We start from the raw sequence: 16001 nt of genomic DNA on the forward strand, positions 1-16001 counted from the left end.
TTTAGTTTTAGCTAGGCCTCAGTTTAGGAGGCCCAGAGAGTCTACGTAGGTTAGAGGGAACAAGCATCATCTGACTTAAGCAACCAAAGAGATATTTCATATCATTTTTGTGTCAAATCAAGTGCAAAAGAAGGTGTAGGAGGTGCCTAGCTCAGTCCCCTCATGGCCGGGTGCTGAGCAGACCTGCTATCACTGTTGCTGGGGGTGTTGGGCCTCATCACCACTTCACAGCTGTTTGTCTTGGGAAGTACCTTTTTTTGTTGTTGTTGTTGGTTTTATCCTCTCTTGCCAAGTATCCTTTGGGGGGGAGTTTGTTGGAAAGTTTTTGTAGGCTGAGGTGGTGGAGGTCTGTGTTGTTTAGATGGGCAACTTGATGGTTGTTCTTGTTTTTTTCACATTTGTATTTATATGTGTTATATTGTGTTTTTAATAGTCACTCTTTAGGATAAATATAAGAAGCTTACTTGTTGGGGTTTTTTTTCCTCCTCTTTGTTTTTTTCCTTCCTCCTCCATCCCTTTCCCTGGTGGGAAGAATCCGACAGACTATTGCGAAGTTGGCATTTTGCCAAGCTAAACTAACACAGCAAGTCAAAGCTGACAGAGTCAAAGGCCATGGAACTGAGGGTCTCTAGTGAAAATCCTTGATAGATAAATATTCAAGAAACCTAAAAATCACATTCTTCCTTTCTCCCTGCCACCCCAATAAAACACAGCTTAAAAGCAAAGCAACATATAGACAGGGTGGGGGAGAAGGGGACATAAATTAGTGTGCTCCTGATCTTCCTCTTTTTCAATAAAGAATCAGCACACTCCATACCAACTGCCAAATGGATCTCTGCCAAGGCATCAGTGGATGAACAGAACACTGAGCAAATTTATTGCAGGAATTTACCCTCTTCCAAAGTGGGAGAAAGGGTAGGCAAGCATTGTTCTTCAAAGATCATTGAAGGGAATTCTTCAAATCCAGAAAACAGTTGCTAACAGACCAAGTGCTGGCAAATACATGAATCTGATGGCCTGGACTGGGCAAGGGTTATTCAATCATCACTTGTTGTCATATGAAAGCACCTGCCTATTCTATCTGAGGTGTCAAAAAGTGGGCCATGTAGAACATCTGCCACTGTCTCCTTTAATTTCTGCTGCCAAATTTCTGTCAAGTCCTGCACCAAACAATAAGTGTCCTATTTGCGACAGAGGTCCTCCAAAATCACCGTATTGAGGCAACAGTCAAACCAGCTGACTTTGCACCACCTGTGACCATATGATTTTACTTTCACAACAAAATACCTGAAGAAGAGGACTTACTAGACATTGAGAAAGTTAATATAAGATACAGAACAGAGATATGCGAGCAAGAAATGGATTTTCAGGCCAGTAAGGTGAAGGTCATCCTGAAGCAACAGAATTGTCAGATACTGAGAAACAGAGTAAGACAAAGAAAGTGGAGGGATATGTCTGAAAGAAGAAAGAGCTAGGAGCAAATGCCTGAACACGAGGCAGTGAGAAAAAAGGGAAAACAACAATTCTCACATTAAAAAAGCCAGAACAAGTAGGGCAACAGATAAAGAGGATTTCAGACACTCTATTATAAAGGGATAGAGGGGAGTGGAGGAGGTGTTTCAGTAACTGAGAAAGACATGGAAAGAAAATATTTACACCATGATTAGAAAATGCAGAGAAAGTTATGGGAAGACAAAAAATCAGTACATAGGCTCATGCTGCATTTCATCACAGTGATGGAGCAAAATGTGAACTATACTGAGAGGTGTACTGGGCTATCCAGCAGCAGGTCTTGCACCAGTGGGGTATGCCATGGTGTCATCCAAAGGCTACAGGTCTTGTTATGTTAAAATTGCTAAGCTGACTGTGGGACTCGCTTACAATTTCATGACAGCTTCTTGTCAGACTGGATGGCACACTTTTAAGGCATTTATCTACTTTTTGGTGCAATTCAGAAGAAGACCTAGCTGTGAATTAAAATGTGCACTTTTAAGTGTGTAACAGGTTCAGGCTGATGTTCTTTTCTGTCATGTGAAAATATAAAGGCAGTGATAAGACATTGTGTTTTTGAAAAGTCACTTGATAAATTTTGACAATCACACTATTGCTAGAATTTATATTGAGGTGTGGATTGACTTATTTGCCATAAAACCATTTTTATTTGTCATTATTCAAGATGCTTCACACTCTTTTTTTTTTTAATTTAACCTGTCTTGCAATCTCATACAAAGTTTATAGGTACTTTTTCAGGGGCATTCATGTATGCCTCACGCATACTAATATATCACAGTTACATGAACTTAGATTCATCCACCCCAGGTTATGGACAGGCATTAATTGCTTGGGGTTATAATTGTAAAGTCATTTAAATTATCAAAATACAAAACCTTATTACTTGCTGCTAAGTAGCCCGCCCAGGAACAAAAAAACCCCAAACCAACCAACTAACCAACCAACTAACCTAACCAGAATGTAGTCAGGTTCATACAAAGTTGTTCTGAGCAGAAGGAAGAGAATTCACCAATGAACTGCTTTCAGAAAAATCCTAGGTACGTAATTTATGATACCTGCAGGAAAAATGTGTTCAGGGCTTGGTGAAAGACATGTGCTTGGTATGTTGTAAAATCTAGTGATTCTGCGATTAAACAAAGATTGCAAGAGCTGCTTTCTCAGTCTATATTTTGCATTTCTATCCTGTGCAGCCACTTGACCTTGAAGAAGCTTTGGCAGCACCTCTCAGGCATGTTAAGCCATCAATAGGTTAACAATTCATCCTCTGAGAGCTGCATGTTCCTGTATGTGTGTGCGTGTGTGTCTGTGTGAGGATATCTGTTTCTCATTCTTATTATCTCATTGCTTGAGAAGTGCTGACTTCCAGTGTTCCTGTATGGCAGCATTTTTTGACATAACTAAAAAAATATTTTTGCACACCTGCCTATCACAAAGGAATTCAAATGCACTAACTCTTTGTAGGACAGTCTTATTGCTGAACTAACATGACTGTAACTGCAATTATAGTAAATCATCCTTTCTTTGCATAGTCAAGCCCAGAATAGGTGTTGCAAAAATGAACTAGTGAGTGACAAAGAATATCTTGCTGTCACAGTGCAAGGTACTTGAACACCTGAGGTAGACAGACAGCACACTGCGCTGTGGTAGCTCACCACAGTTTTGCTTATTCACCACTTCAGCACAATTGCTTCTGTCTATATGAAATTAAAAATTAGACCAGAAGTACTTCACACCTTCTTCATACATAAAAGTCTTGATCAATCAGCTTTTCATAAATATTGCAGGCTCCATTACTATGGAAACATTGGCTTTTTATCACTTCCCAGCTTACACAAATTCACAGAAAAAGAGCAATGCAAAACCACACTGGTGTTGTGTAGTCATTCTATCCCATCATATTTCATCCCTGACATGGGTAGATATTCTGCACTCAATAAGTGCAACATTTATTCTTCTGTTGTAAAAAGCTTAAAAGATTGACGAGTAAATCTTCAGTGCTATCTCTGTGCACACTGTAGGCAGTTGTCCTGAGCTTGATTCTTCAATTGAAGATTTTATAAAAATCTGTCAGAGGAAGGTGGAAGCAGGTCACTGAAGAAAAATGTTATAAAAGAAACAGCACCCAGAAAAATGTAGAGATAGCATCCATGGTCTTTGTGTTTTGTGAATGTATGCTTACATATATTAATACTGCTTTAGAAGGAATTTTAAACAGGCATTGCATGAGTATTTGACAGGACACAAGAAAGTGACATAATTTCTTTCAGGCCCACATTCCTTCACCCAAGGAAACCAGTTTGCAGACTAAGTGAGAAAACTCAATAGCCAGGCTAGATTACAAGAAAATCAGCCACAGATCCACCCTGAAACATTTTATTTCTGTTGCAAAAGCAAATTAGAAGTCTTAAATTACTTTCATAGTTGCCATCATAAACTTCACAAAAGAAGATACCACTATTATCAGCTGATATTTTGCCTATCTTTTTCCAGCTCAGCAACATTCTGTAAAATGTCATCCAGCTCTCTCCTAAAACAAATAGACAAGTGGACAACCACCAGAAAATGGAGATTGCATATGTCCAACCCACTTAACAACCCTCTTTTAAGAACAGACTTGCAGTTCCATATGGTGTGATAGCTCAGCTTTCATACAGAATGACAGAATCACTGAGGTTGGAAAAGACCTCTGAGATCATGGAGTTCAATGTATCAAATAGAGGCTGAAAATAAAACAGATCAACTTATCAAAACAGTATTCATTATTTTCTGCTCCATGTTTCTAAAAAGGCTATCTCTCACAAGTGAGATTGTTCATAAATGCACATTTTGTAGGGCACCTACCAGAATCTCGAGTGACAATTCAAATACAAAATGGTTTAACACCAAAATGGTTTAACAAAGTCCCTCTTCATTTAGGAGAGGTCAATGTCCTATTAGCCAATTTGGAAACACATATAAAAAAGTTTCATCTTTGCCCCTTGTACAGCTGAAGCCTTGTTGCCGCTTCTTTCTACTTCACCTATGATGCTGAAAGCAATTAGACTAACACACACTTTTTTCAGGCGCTTCCTACAGGTGAGGTTGCTGTGACAGTTTGGCATTTACAGCTCTGCAATATATTCAGCTTCCATATTCTCAGAAGGAGGTCTACTCTGTTGGTACCATGTGTCATATGTCCATACATTCTGACCATCTAGATTCTTTGCAAGAGTAAGCTCACCTCAGTGAACCCATGGGTTACTTTACCTACTACTAAATTTGAATTAATTTTTATTACTAGCATTTCTCACAACAAATTTATATATTGGTTCAGCTTAAACATAATATTTACTTCCAAATTGGAGCACATTCTTTATGCACTTTATTGTTGTCCATTGCTCCTATTTTACTTTCTATTACATTAGCTTGTGCTGAGACTACTAATTCCAGCAAAGCCTTGGAAAAGTGATATAATCTTTTTAAATTTTCTTGCATGTTTTGTAAATTTTTTTCATCTTCTTCACCAAAAGGGTTGTAAAGCCTTTCATCAGGCTACCAAGGAAACTTGTTGATTTATCATCCTTGGAGATATGTAAAAGACCTGTAAATATGGTGCTTGGGACATGGTTTATGTTGGACTTGGCAGCACTAGGGTAAATGTTGGATTTAATGATCTTAAAGGCCTTTCCCCACCTAAATAATGCTTTTATTCTACCATTCTAAATTGTTTTATGTTCAGCTTTGCCTTCCATACAGAAAGGGCAACACTTCATCTTTTATGAGCTTTAGCCATGAAAAAGAGGTAAGCTTAAGATCTGCAAGTCCCAAACAACCCCTGAGCTACCTCCTACCAAGGCTGTTCCTTCTGCTCCAGGAAATATCACTATCTTCAGTAAAAAAAAAAAAAGTGTCCCAAAACCATATCTCAGGTAACAGACATTTTAGAGAGCAACGGAATGCTGAATTTGAGTTCACATACTTACTTACCTACTTACTTACTTACTTACTTACTTAGGCAGCCTACAAGAAATATGAAAAGTGACGTTTTACAAGAGCATGTAATGACAGGACAAGGGGGAATGGCTTCAAACCAAAAGAGAGTGAGTTTAGATTAGATGTTAGGAAAACATTCTTTACTGTGAGGGTGGTGAGACACTGTAACAGGTTGCTCAATTAATCGAATTTTCAAGGAAAAGTATACATAAGATTTAAACATATTTTAGGCTGCTAATGCCTTTTGAAAGATACTGTTTTCTTAAAAGTCTCCCTAATAGCAATTTCCTGTCAAAGAGCCATCAGCAGCAAAACACAGTAAGTAAGGGAAAAAGCTGCTTATTGAAACACTTGCAGTATTAACTACAGAAACAGTGGTTCCTGTCACATGAGAGATGGAGGCTTTTCTAACCCTGAATCATGTTGCATGGATAGAGACAAGAAACAAAGATCAGTTTCTTGACAGAGTCTGGAAAAATCACACTTCTACTGTAGCAGCTCGTTGTAAGCATTGTTAAGAGAGCACTTTTCCATTTGTCTTTTCCCATGTTCTGTAGCTGGTGACATCAGTATCTGTGTCCACGATCTGATCAGGTCAATGGTGTCTAAAAGTTTCTACTCCTAGAGTTATCAATCTGCAGCAGGTATTGATGTGAAATAAAGCAAGAATTAACAAAGTGAAGGTGAGTATAAATGTTGGATAGCACAGGAGAGGAGAAGAAATTAAAGAAGAGATGCTGTAGGTTCTGCACTTCCAGAGTGCTTCACTGAGTCATTTTGGCCTCCTCCCTGCCCAGAAGCACCACATTCAGCTTTGCTGCCTGGTTTGCATGTGCTCATGAAGGATTCAACACCACAAAATGCACAAGCCTGTCTCAAAGAAATCCAGAACTACTCATGTACAACTTTGAAGGCAAAAAACACACTTTGCACAACCCTTTGATAAATGTTCTATTGGCTAACTTCCAATTTACTACTAAAGCAGTTTTCTTCCTGTTCAAAGCAGGCTTTTTATTTAGGTGACACAAAAAGCAGTGCAGGCCAGGTATAACCCTTTCAGACAAGAAAAATCTATCAGAATAAGCATAATAAGTTTAGTGTGGTGGATTTTTATTTTTGTTGGGGTTTTTTTTTTGTTTTTTTTTAATTATTACATTTTTTCCTTTATAATCTGAACATCAGGAAACAGCTCAGAACCACTGGCTTAAAAAAGAAAGATAAACTCCACGTAATTAGATAAATCTACTTTTTTTCTATTTTTATATTCCTGATGGAGGAAAATTGAGTGCTAATGTGAGGACTACTGCACAGTATCCTCCTAAGAGCTAGAATCACAGAATCAGTTAGATTGGAAAAGACGTCCAAGATCATCAAGTCAAACCTTTGACTTACTTTGGATATTATCATATAATGATTACATGCCTGGACAGTAGATCCACATATTAAAATTTTACAACTATGCAGGAGAGTTTACTTAAGACCAGGAAACAACATTTACCTAACATTGTTTGTGATCCTATGTACCTCCAAGTACTGTGGGACTGAATATTTATTAGGGTAACTGTAATATGACAATGAGCATATGAAGGATCTAGCACAAGATTCAAGTTTCTGTTTCCCTGCCCTTATGACCCAGATCTAACAGCCTTAATTTTCTTCTTCAAATACATTCTGTATGCTTTGCATTTAAAGGAAAAATAATTGATTGCTGCAAGCACTAAATATTGAACCTGGCAATATAACTTTTGTAGCTCCAGACAGAATTGGAAGCAGCTGGACTTGGCAATGCCTGGGAACCATGAGTCCTCAAGATTGCAGCCACAGGACTCCAGCTGTTTGAAGCACAAGACCTCTGTGCCTGCATCAGTGGTGGCACAAGCTCAGTCTTACTATTGAAATGCTCTGATGCTTTGAAAAGTTGCCAAACCTTTGAAGGAAGAAGGAAAGCACAAGTTAACATTTTTTTCCAAATTGCTGTCAGAGGTCTTTGATCACAGCTTTATGCCACAAGTGTTGCCTGTTCCACATCTTTCAGTGCCAACCTAAATTGGAAAAAGATGATTTAAATATCTCACACAATGCAAAATGCCATCGCATATTTTTGTCAAGAAATAACATGAACAATCTCAAGAGCACCAAGAGGAAAGAGTGATTGTATGAACATCAGTAATGGGAAATGATAAAAAAACTAAATGTTAAACTACTACAACGTTCACAATGATTCTCCTCATTCAAGAGAAAATCCACATTACGTACATTTGAATCCTTGTGGTCTTTTAAGCAATACTGAGTTGAAATCTTCTCTCAATATATTTGATTCCAATAAAGAATACATATATCTTAGGTGACAGGGCTATGTCTATCTTCAGAAAACAGTTATTCTTTCCAAGGTGAGTAAAAATAACTTCAACAAATTTAAAAAATTAAACAAATTGGAATGGTTTTCCTGGGGTAAAATGCATTCACATGAATCTTCTTTTAAGGTGAATATTTTTATTTATCCCCCATATACAGGAAAAAAAGCATTAAATGTCTTGATGTATAAACAATTGTAGTTATGGATAACAATAGAACTGCCTCTGCTATTATGAAGCACAATAATGGAACTTGTGGGCTTCATGATTTATGACTAAAAATCACCAAGCATTTCAAATCCATTTGGAAACAGAACACAAATGGAGTTTTCACTCTCCTTGCATCTAATCCTACATCATTTTTAATGAAAAACATTACTCACTCTCTGATCTGTATTTCCAGTACAGCTTCCTCATCAGTCTATGAATGCAGATATAAAGTTGTCCATAAAGCATGGAAATGTTCTACAAGAGTATCTTATTAAGAAAACAAACCAAACCAAAACAAAAAAAACCCACAACACAAACAAACACACATATTTAAAGCAGCAGCTGGGACTAAGTAAGCATTTCAGAAAAGAAATTGCAAAACAAAAACACAAACATCACTTTCTTGGAGATTAAAAGCAAAAATACCCTGTACTGTTAATTTATCGGTTTACCTCACATATTTGCCAGGAACATTTACAGATGAAATTATAAGGATCAAGAGTCTTACATCAACACAGCAATTGACATGTGTCTGTCAAGAAATTTTCATCTGCAGACTTCTTTCCAATTTACATTTTTACAGTGAAGAAATAGAAAATTGGTCTGTAAAACAGAACAACAGTAAATGAAAAGGTTTTAAAATGCAACCTTTAGCACCATTCCTCTTCTTGGACCGTGCTCAAACCATTCCAATGATTAAAGCACTGGTAGATGACATTTCCTGATGGGTTGTTTGCCCTCATGACCAATTGCTTTCACCTTATCTGTGCCCCTGTTTCCCTCCACACAGAGAAGACAGAATGAACTAAAAGTTAGTTATAGGAGCTAAGCTGAGACACTGAATGGAAAGTATTCCTCCAACAAAAGTAAAAGCAGTCATATATTCTGGTCTATGCCTTTTCTTAGTATAGTCCCTGCCACTTTTATTATTTGAAAAAAATAAATGGTCCAAAGACTGATTTTTCTGATAAAATGACTCATCTTAGAAATACAAAAATATTTCTTTTTCATCCTAAATTGGTGCTAGCAGTTACACTGATTTCACCCTTAGAATGTTATAAGCTTAAAGTCAGATGTAAGCATAGAAGATCTTACGGGTGCGTTCTTTCCTACACCTCCAATAGCACCTTCTTCTGGTAATTTATTGCAAATTAACACCTGCAATATGCAGTATTTTCTAAAACAGTTACTCTGGTCACCCAAATATATATTATATCATCTATTTGTTTTTAAGAGAGGCTTTAAGTCAGTGCAAAAGAAGCATTTACATGATTGATATGAGCATATGTCAGTGACTACAGTATACTGCTTTAAAACATTGAATTTAGTTACTAAGTTTAGCCTTTACCCCCTTAGCCCCCTCAACAGTGAGCTGGCTTGCACAGATATTGAGAGGGGGGAAAAATAAAAATAAAATCAGAAAAAGTGGATAACATATGGTATTTTGATTTTGTACTTAGGCTGAACAGATATATTTTATTTCTAAATACCAATTAAGAGTCCAACACAGCTCACACTAGCTTTATATATGTCACACCTATACAATTTCAGTGAATTTTTATATCTATTTTAGTTTAAAGAGCTTTAAACTCCATAAACAATTTTAGTTAATTTTTAATTACTAATACAGATGTAAGTTTCCAATTTTACAAGAAGTTTCTACCACTGTAGCTTGCATACATATTCCTTAAGGAACCTTTCAATTTTCCTCCATATAGTTAGCTCCTGTTTACAACAGGAAAAAGAACACAGAATCTATGTTATAATATCATTGCTTCATTTACTGTACAGGCTTCAACACAGGAGCACACGTGTAAACAAATCAGTGAGTTCCACCTCAGATAAAAATAAAACATTTCTGCAATTCTGTACCCTAAATTCTGCTTCAGCATAAAACTATCAAGGGAATCAAAAATCACTTAACAAGATCTTGAAGAAGAACCTGATGCCATCTCCTGTTCTCTTGCCTCTCCCACCTAAATATAAATATACTTTATCTTTTGTGTCACACATCCTCATTACCATACACAGGAAATTAGCCCTCTTTGTAATTCATATTTGAAAGTTATCAGATACCAAAGAGTTCAGAGACATCAGTAGATTACATCTCAAATTGTACAGAGACTGACATGAGATGCAGGAAGACAAAAGGGCTCAGGTTTCTCAACTAAGTTGCAAACTAATCATAACATTTCAAAAGGCATATTACAGTAATGTGTGAAGCAAAGTTGCAGTAATGGTTTAATTTAGAAAAGTCAGCAACTGTTCCTGGCCCCAAACCATTCCTCTTTCTCAACTGTGGGAATATTTTGACTAAACTAAATGCTAAGAAGAGAGGTGTGAAGCCCCTGAAATGCCAGCATCTCTCAATGGATGAAGGTGCAACCCACAAAACCCTCATGGGTCCTATCACACTCATTCCAGACCCTCAAAGAATGTCTTCCAAAACCAGATATGGCAAAGTTTATGTGACCACAGAAAACTACAAAAAGCATGTGTTTTAAACTAGTGGTGTGTCCAAATCCTAGAGGACTGGTACACCCACAAATCGGTGAACAGATATTCCATTTTTTTCTAACTTTGTTTCACAGAGTTTTGCCATCTTCCTAAATGCAATAGAGACATTTTTCTCACACCCAAAATTATTTCTTGAACTAAACCAAGCTTTTGCTCCTGTTTTATTTTAAGTATATCTTCTTCGAAAGGTGTATCTTAAAATATTGAAATAAAGCAATATTTAGTGTTTGAAAGCATATTTCCATACATCTAAGGTTTTGGGCATTGGCCTTGACAATTTAATCTGCAAAGACAACCACAGAAAATTCAGGAAGTGCACATACACACAACCTCCAAATAACTTCTACAGAAAGTAAAAAAAAATATTTGGAGAACGTACACCAGAATACACAAGCACATGGGATACTCTACAGTCTCATTTCTATATAGAAAAACCTCTTCCTACTGAATTTATGGACTTCAGTTTAAGGGAGTGTTGCAGATATGATTTACAGGTCTCATTTAGATGTACCTATAGATCTAAGTAGTCCGTTTCCCACTTCTCCACTCTCAAGCATACACATTAACTGAGAAGTAGGTGCTCATTTAGATAGCAGCATACAAAACAAGCACTGGCATTTCCATCAAGTGGAGATGTCTATGGTCCCATGCTACCTATGGAGCTGCATTTTGTCCTGCTTTCACTTTGTCCCTGAGCAAAGGCAAGGACAAGGGGTGACAGGCCAGAACTGACACAGGAGATACCCAACACAATATCCTAACTCTCACATGCAAAATATACAGCGCTGAGGGATAGGAGACATTTTCTGCAGGTAACTCCAAGCCAGGGAGTGAGAGAGAGACTGAGAGAGACTTGTGGCAAAAACATTTTATTGTGCAATCACAAGGCTTTAATAGGAGTCTGAGGGGAAGGTGCTGGAACTTGGACAGGATTGGGTAAGGGATCAGGGGAAAGGGGTGACTTGGGCACCAGGCTGGCCAATAGGGGAAATGGAAGGATCAAACCCAATAGGAACCAAGGGACTGGGGATAGATGGGTGAGATAACCAATGGGGTTAGGACAGAGTTGGAAACTGATAGGAGGGCGCAGCACCGGCAGCTGCATGGGCAACTTGAGGCAGAGGTTATCTCGAAATGGGGCCTCCCCAGCCTAGACCTGCTGGGCGTAGCCCTGGAGGGTCCTGGCTGCTGCCATTTGGCAGCAGCAGCCGCAGAGGCAGCTGTGTTGGTAGCATGGCGGGGGGGGGGGTTCACAGCCCCAACCCAGGAGACAGTCCCCACACCTAAGCCACATGATGACTCATCGGGGACAATGCCTCAGGGAGAATACACTGCAGGGAGGGTGGCAATAAAACCTCTGAACTAGAACCCATACAGTAAAATGTATAACTTTCAAACTCCCACAACCAAAGTCTTTCATATATGCAGTTGTTGTGGTCTGGGCTGCTTCCCAGCGCCGTCCTCCATGGAGGTCCATTTGAGTGTTTTCCCACACTCAAAGACCGTGAGCCCTGTTTCATCCTTCCCTTGTAGCTATACTTGTGTATCTTTAGCATTGTACAGCAGTTTGCGATTTCCTGATGTGTCCTTTCAGGGAGCTGTTACAGCTGTGAACATTTTAGAACATTTGGAACCTACTCCTGTTAAAAATGATTGGTTATTTACAAAAGCACATGCCAGAAATATATTACGAGGGAAGAGGGACATGAAAAATGCCATGCTTACATGGGAATATAACTCCTGTTCACGTACACAAAAGTACATAATGGATTTTCCTATCTCATGAGGGATCTCTGTCTCTTTAAGTTAAACATGCAGAAGTACTAAGCATCAGAGTTTAAAGAGGAAGTGGAGAAGCTGAGGATTATCAGAAAGTGTGAAAAAGAAATAGATCAGTGGAGTCACACCCTTGCCTCCCTGAGAAAAATGCAGTGGGAACCTTGTGAAGAGACAAAGCAGCTCTGACCCCCTTGCCATCAGGGAAAAGGAGGAGACCTAAAAGATGGAAGGAATGGAAACAGATTCCTGCTCAGGGCAGCAGAAGCATCCTCTCCCTGCTTCCCTGGTGGCCTTATGGAATAGATAAGAGGCTCTAGAGCTCAAGGATCAGACAAATGATAGGGAAGGTCTATCTGGAGAGTTGCCTACAGCAAGTCAGTCAACACAACTACAGGTGTTAAGAGACAAAGAAGAGCAATTGTAGTAGGTGACTCCTTTCTCAGGAGAACTGATGGTACTATAAGCCAACTGGACCAATCCCACAGGGAAGTCTTTACCTCCCTGGGTCCTGGGATTTGCCTGTTTAGAAGAGGAAAAAGGATTACAGCCCATGAGTTGGCTGGGCTGATTCACAGGTCTATAAACTACATTTCAGGTGGTTAGGGGGTGCATGCCAGAGTTAGGGGTGCAATCCACAGCCCAGCAGAAGTGCATCTACAACAATGCACATGTTATGGATAACAAACTGGAGAAGCTGAAAACCATGGTGCAGCAAGACACTTATGACATTGCCACCATCATGGAAACTCCCCTGACTGGAGTGATGCAATGATGGCTATAAGCTCTTCAAAAGGGACAAATGAAGAAGGAGAGGCAGTGGGGCAGCTCTGTATATCATGGAGTGGTTTGAGTGTAGAGTTCAAGGATGATGATGATAAGGTTGAATGCCTGTGAGGAAGTATCAGAGGGAAGGCTAACAAGGCAGACATCAGGTGGGAATCTGTTATAGACCCAACCAGGATGAAGAGGCAGATGTAGTACTCTATAAGCAGCTGGCTGACATTTCACAATCATCAGCCTTTGTTCTTGTGGGAGACTTTAACTTGGTGGATGTCCTGTGAAAAAAATACAGCAGTGAGAAGGCAGTCTAGAAGGTTCCTGGAGTTTGTGGAAGATAACTTCCTGGCACAGCTGGTAAGTAAGCCTGCTAGGCCATGCTAGACCTGCTCTTTACAAACAGAAAAGGGCTGGTGGGAGATGTGGTCACAGACTGTCTTGGACACAGCAGTCATGAAAAGATAGAGTTTTTGATTCTTGATGAAGCTCTGTCAGGGGAAATTTAAGTTGGATACCAGAAAAAATTCTTTACAGAGAGAGTAATCAGGCATTGAAATAGCCTGCCCACAGAGGTGGTGGATTCACCATCCTTGGAGGTTTTTAAACTGAGACTGGACGTGGCGCTGAGTGCCATGATCTGGTAAACAGACTGGAGCTGGACCAAGGGTTAGACTTGATGATCTCGGAGGTCTTTTCCACCCCAATCTATCCTATGATTCAATGATTCTATGAAAAAGGGCATCAGCCAACACCTCTACCTTGGTGAGGGAAAACTTTGGCCTGTTCAGAACACTGGTTCTGACTGTCCCTTAGGAACCAGTTCTTAGTAACAAAGGGGTTCAGGAGGGCTGGACATACTCTAAGAAGAAAATCTTAAAGGTGCAGAAGTGGGCCATTCCCATGTGCCAAAAGACAAGCCATTGGGAAGAAATGGTGTGACTGAACAAGGAGCTTTCATAGGAATGCAGGATAAAGAAGAGAGTTTATGACCTTTGGAAGAAGGAACAGGCAGCTCAAGAGGAGTACAAGGATCTGTTTGGTCATAGAAAATCTAGAAAAGACAAAAGCTCAGCTAGAACGCAATCTGGCCACTGCTGTGAAAGATAACAGAAAGTGTTTTTATAAATACATTTAACAAAAAAAGGAGGGCCAAGGAAATCTCCATCCCTTATTGGACACGGTAGGGAACATTGCCACTAAGGATGAGGAAAAGGCTGAGATACTTAACACCTTCTTTGTCTCAGTCTTTAACAGTAAGAATGGGTATCCTCAGGGAAATGGCACCCTCAGCTGGCAGACAGGGACAAGGAGCAGAATAGACTGTAATCCAGAAGGAAGCAATTAGTGGCCTGCTGAGCCACTTAGATGATCACAAGTCTATAGGACCAGATGGGATTCCCTAAGAGTACTGAGAAAGCTGGTGGAACAGCTCCCCAAGCTGCTCTCCATTGTTTACCAGCAGTGCTGGCTCACCATGGAGGTGAGATCCAGAAGTTGACCAGTGTGATGCCTATCCACAAGAAGGGGTGGAAGTAGGATCCAGAAAACTACAGGTCTGTCAGGTTGACCTCAGTGCTGGGAAAGGTTATGGAGAAGATCATCTTGAGTACCATCATGCAGCATATACAGGACAAGCAGAGGATGACTTCCAGCCAGCATGAGTTTAGGAAAGGCAGGTCCTTCCTGACCAACCTGACCTCCTTCTGTGACCTGGTGAGACCAGGTGACCCACGCAGAGAATGAAGGAAAGGCTGTGGATGTTGTCTACCTACCTTGACTTCAGTAAAGCCTTTGATGCTGTTTCCTAAAGCATTCTCCTGGCGAAACTGGCTGCTTATGGCTTGGACAACTGCATTATTTGCTGGACTAAGAACAGGCTGGATGGCTGGGCCCAGAGAGTGGTGGTGAATGGTGCTGCATCCAGTTGATGACTGGTCACTAACGAGGCTCCCCAGGGCTCAGTATTTGGCCCAGTCCTGTTTAATATCTTTACTGATGATACAGGCAAGGGGATTAAATAGTTCTACAGTCACTTTTCAGAGGACACCAAGTTGGGAGTGTTTATGTTCTGGAAGGCTCTTCAGAGGAATCTGGGCCAACAATAGAGGCCAACTGTTTGAGGTTCAGTAAGGCAAGGTTTTGGGTCCTGCACTTGGGTCACAACAATCCCAGGCAGCACTACAGGCTGGGGTCAGAGTGGCTGGAAAGCTGCCCATTGGAAAATGACCTGGGGGTGCTGGTTAGCAGCTGGCTAAATTTGAGCCAGGAGTGTGCCCAGGAGGCCAAGAAGGCCAAAGGCACCCTGGCCTGTATCAGCAATGGTGAGGCCAGTAGGACCAGGATGGTGATTCTTTTCCTGTACTCAGCAGTGGTGAGGCCACACCTTGAGTACTGTGTTGAGTTTTGGGCCCCTCACAGCAAAAACGACAATGAGGTGCTGGAGCGTGTCCAGAGAAGGGCAAGGATCTGGTGAAGGGTCTGGAGCACAATTCTTATAAGAAGCAGCTGAAGTAGTGAAAAGATAGTGATTAAATGCACAGAAGAAAAAGATTACACTGAAAATGTGAACAGCGCAATCTTCTCTTACATATTAAGACTTCTGCTGGCAGGGAATCCAGATGAGTTTCCAATTGCTTAAGAAGTGTCTTTTTACACTGCTCAGTCAATGAAGTGGTTGGATCTTCTTTCTTGGGGTGTTCTCTGTAGTGGCACCTTGAACAGCTGCATCTTGTCAACTGCACAAACACATCTTGCATCAACAGAAAAAGCACGTGCCGTCTAAAGTGCAGGGAAAAAATAGTATTTACATGTCAAGGTAACTCCCATTTCACCCCAAATCTTATCCCCATTAATTGTTCCCTGTTTGGAGATTTCTACTCA

Source organism: Pithys albifrons, chromosome Z, assembly GCF_047495875.1.
Source record: "Pithys albifrons albifrons isolate INPA30051 chromosome Z, PitAlb_v1, whole genome shotgun sequence".
Classification (NCBI taxonomy): domain Eukaryota; kingdom Metazoa; phylum Chordata; class Aves; order Passeriformes; family Thamnophilidae; genus Pithys; species Pithys albifrons.